The following is a 4703-nucleotide window of genomic DNA, read 5'->3' on the forward strand; positions in this document are numbered from 1 at the left end:
TTAAAGGATTTATTGATGATTTGATTAGGGCTTTTCCATAATTAGGTTGAGTTGAGATTTAGCTATGTAATTAGCTAATTATTGTTGCATATGTAATTAGCTAAATTATAATCATGTGACTTGCAGGACGTTGATTCGGGATGAGCACTTCGACATAGAGGTTGATTAGCTCGATCTACATTGGAGGCGGGTACCTTGACTTATCTTTTTGATATGTCTTGTTGATATGTCTAGTAGGTTATAGTCTTTAGTAATAATTATGTTCGTCCTTGTTTTGGTACGTCACTACCGAATACTCGTTACATGCTTGTTTGCTCACCTGTTATGTATTTTATGCTAGTACCCATATGATTATATATATGCTCAGTGATGTAGTGACATACCATGCTTGTTATGTTCAGAACCTAGGTTTTTGATATCCTATCTGACCTGTGTACTTTAGTTCTTCATATTTGACCATCGATATTACGATACTCATTTTATATATATGGATATGGTTATGCTGATCAGTTTATTGCTATGCTTAGTGTCATGCATCATGATTGCATGCTGCGCGATTGTCGGCTCCACTATGGTTGAGCACATCGCCAGTTACATGTACTGCACACACCACCACTCATGGATTAATGGTATATCGGGTGTGTGGCGGTTCTCTTTGGCTCCGTTGGTCGGTGACTCGAGCGGTGGTAGCCTGACATCGTTCTCTGTTGGCTCACGGCATTTAGTGTAGCGGCGCTGTAGGCGTGGACTCTATTTGGCTCCGTTGGTCGGTGACTCGGTGGTAGCCGGCAGAGATACCTCCCGTCATCGTGTATGGAGATGAGAGCATTGAGCTCCCCATTTATGATTTGGGGTCGGAGGACAGGAGTACTCCGACCACTCAGTCACTCATCGGTATGGTGATGGTAGAGTGCACGTTGTCACTTACCCGCTCGGTCTCACCATTGTGTGAGATGTTGACGCAGGGGTGACAGGACACATCATTGGCATATATCGCATTTATGCATTTCGCTTGTGTTGTGCACTTATATGCTGCATATGGATGGATGCATATGTTTGACATACATACAGGATTTATGACACTTCCGGTCTGACGACCTGATTATTCTGATAGGTGGCCCTGGTGAGTACAGTACCCTTCAGCCTTTTCTATTATGCATTACCTTCTTCTATTCAGAAGACTGTACTCCATAGTTATTACTATTTGTTATAATTTACTATACATGTCAACTAGGTATCTGCTGAATTGTTGAACTCACCCCCGTGGACACTATCTTTTTCAGGTACCAGGTTGTTTATGGAGTCGCTTGGAGTATCTTGCTTGCCGGTCCCCCACGTCACATCAGAAGATCTGTCTCTGCCTTTGTTTATTGTTATTTTTGGTATATGTATTTGTGTACTCAGCTTTGTGTTCCGGTTTTGTGTCTGAAGTGTTGTTTTGGTTGTGTGGTGTAAGCCTAGCCGGCTAGCAGTTTCTGTGCTTTGGTTTGTATTGGGTTTCTGTCATTTTCCGTTGTGTTGGTTTTGTTTCAGCCGTGTGGGCTAATGATATATATATATATATAACTGCGTGGTTGTGTGTATATTCCAGCCGCCTATGGCTGATGTATATTATGCCTGTAGAAATGCTTCAGATTGTCACCCGTACAGGGGAGGTGCTGCCGAAATTTCTTCGGACAGGGACTCCTCTGGGGCGTGACAATTTAGTCATCTCACTTGGTTACCAGGATTCATAAACTCTAATACTTAAGCCTGGAGGTTTAGAGTTCGAATCCTGGGGGAGGCAAAAATCCACTAACCAGGGGTGGAAAGTCCTAGTGAGTAACGGCACGGCCAAGGGTCGTCAGTCGACAACATGAGAGGTCGCCAAATGGGCCAAGAGGGCTGGGTCGTTACAGTTGCCATTGGAGTATTTATAATTTTTGAATTTTCCATGCAGAATTTTTTAATTAACTCCTTAGCATATTTAGTTTGATAGATGTAGATTCCATCTTTGGTTTATTTTATTTGCAAGCCTAAGAAAAAGTTGAGTTCTCCAACCATACTCATTTCGAATTCATTTTCCATTAATTTAACAAATTCTTTTAAAAACTTAGAGTTAGTTGAGCCAAAGATTATGTCATCGACATAGATTTGGGCTATAAAGATGTCTTTTTCTATAGTTTTTACAAATAAGGTCGGATTTATTTGTCCTTGATTAAAGCCTTTGGATATTAAGTAATTAGATAATCTTTCATATCATGCCCTAGGGGCTTGTTTTAGTCCATATAACGCCTTTTTTAATTTAAATACATGGTTTGGGTAGTCTAAGTCTTCAAACCCTGGAGGTTGGCTTACGTAGACCTCTTCCTTGATAAACCCATTTAAGAAGGCTGACTTAACGTCCATTTGGTACAACTTAAACCCTTTATTTACTGCATAGGCTAATAACATCCTAATGGATTCGAGTCTAGCTACTGGAGCATAGGTTTCATCATAGTCTAAGCCTTCAATTTGACTAAACCCTTTGGCTACTAGCCTAGCTTTGTTTCTTATTATATCACCGTGATCATCCAACTTGTTCCTAAAAACCCATTTGGTGTCTATTATTGATTTATCTAAAGGTTTAGGTACAAGGTCCCAGACCTGATTTCTCTCAAATTGTGCTAATTCTTCCTGCATTGCAATGATCCAATCTGGGTCAGGTAGAGCTTCTTCTATAGTCTTAGGTTCAATTTTAGAAATAAGGGCAATCTGACTTAGGTTTCTATAGGATGATCTAGTTCTGACTCCTAGGTTTGGGTCACCCAAAATTTGGTCAGGTGGGTGAGAAATACTTACTCTAGTTGGTCTCGTCTGTGGATCAAAAACTGGTTCTTCTGACTCAGGTTAGGTTGAATTTCATCATCTTCTATAGATCTTGGGGTGATGTCAATATTTTCATTTATATTGGATAGGTTGTTTTCTTCATCAAATATTGCATTCGTTGTTTCTTCAACTTTCAAGGTATTTTGATTATATACTCTAAAGGCCCTACTGGTAGAGGAGTATCCTAAGAATATTCCTTGGTTAGACTTGGGTGTAAATTTTCCTAAGTAATCTTTAGTATTTAAAATGCGAATTTTACACCCAAATACTTTTAGATAGTTTAGATTGGGAATTTTATGGTAGTAAAGTTCACAAGGTGTTTTATTGTGAAGTTTGTTAATTAAAATTTTGTTTTGAATATAATTTGCAGTATTTATTGCTTTTGCCCAAAATTGATGATTTAAATTATATTCGTTTAGCATAGTCCTAACGGCTTCTTGTAATGTTCTATTTTTACATTCTACTAGACCATTTTGTTGGGGGGTTCTAGGACATGAAAATTCATGTTGGTATCCATTTATTTTACAAAACTGGGTAAACCTATGATTTTCAAATTCCCCCCCCCCCCGTGATCACTTCTTATTCTTTTGATTTTAGTATCTTTTTCATTTTTCGTTAATTTGCAAAAATTACTAAATATTTCATAGGTTTCATCTTTTGTTTTTAGAAATTTTACCCATGTGTACCTAGAGTAGTCATCAATTATTACTAAGCAATAATGGTTCTTGCTTAGTGATTTGGCTCCATATGAATCAAACAGATCAAGGTGAAGGAGCTCAAGTACGGTGTTAGTTCTTTCTAGGTTGGTTGACTTATGGGTTGACTTGGTTTGTTTTCCTTTTTGACACGCATCACAGATTGAGTTTTCAATAAATTTTAATTTGGGCAAACCTCTAACTAGACCATTTTGACTCATTTTTGAAATGAGTCTAGTGTGCGTGTGACCCAGTCTTCTGTGCCACAGTTGGGTTTCCTCTTGTTGTGTCAAGAGACACTTTATTGAGGATATTATAGGTCAATTGTGTAGATGTTATTCTTCCTAAATCCCTTAAGTCTAATTTCAGGGTTTTCGATGTTTTTGACTAGACATCCAAATTTATCAAAATTGACTAGATATCCGCTGTCACATAATTGACTTATACTTAGTAAGTTAAAGTTAAAATTTTCAACCAATAAGACATTTCGAATAATAAAATCAGAACTAAGTTCAATATTACCTTTTCCGATTACTTTAAGTTTACCGTCGTTGCCGAATGTAACTGATCCTAACTTCTTGTACTTAAGTTTAGTAAACTTCAACTTATCTCTAGTCATATGTATGGAGCATCCACTATCCAACATCCATTGATCCAATTCCTACACATGAAGTAGTTTGAATTGGTTTTTAATGGATTTAAAGATAGCTTAATTGAAGTAGACTCCTTAGATTTTCTAACTTACTTAATTGCATTCGAAGTAATTTAGCAAACACTTAATCCTATGGTTATTTTTAATTAATGTTTTGAAGAGATTTTAAAGTTAATTAATTTTAAGATATAAAGTAGAAGTTTTAAAATAATCTTGAAATTGAATTTTAAAATGATTTTGAAATTTAAGTTTTAAAATAATTTTGATTGAGTTTTAAAATAATTTTGAATTGTGTTTTAAAATAATTTTGAAATTGTGTTTTAAAATAATTTTGAAATTGAGTTTTAAAATAATTTTGAAATTGAATTTTAAAATAATTTTGAAATTGAGTTTTAAAATAATTTTGAAATTTAAGTTTTAAAATGATTTTGAAATTGAGTTTTAAAATAATTTTGAAATTGAATTTTAAAATAATTTTGAAATTGAGTTTTAAAATAATTTTGAAATTA

Source organism: Zingiber officinale, chromosome 11A, assembly GCF_018446385.1.
Source record: "Zingiber officinale cultivar Zhangliang chromosome 11A, Zo_v1.1, whole genome shotgun sequence".
Classification (NCBI taxonomy): Eukaryota; Viridiplantae; Streptophyta; class Magnoliopsida; order Zingiberales; family Zingiberaceae; genus Zingiber; species Zingiber officinale.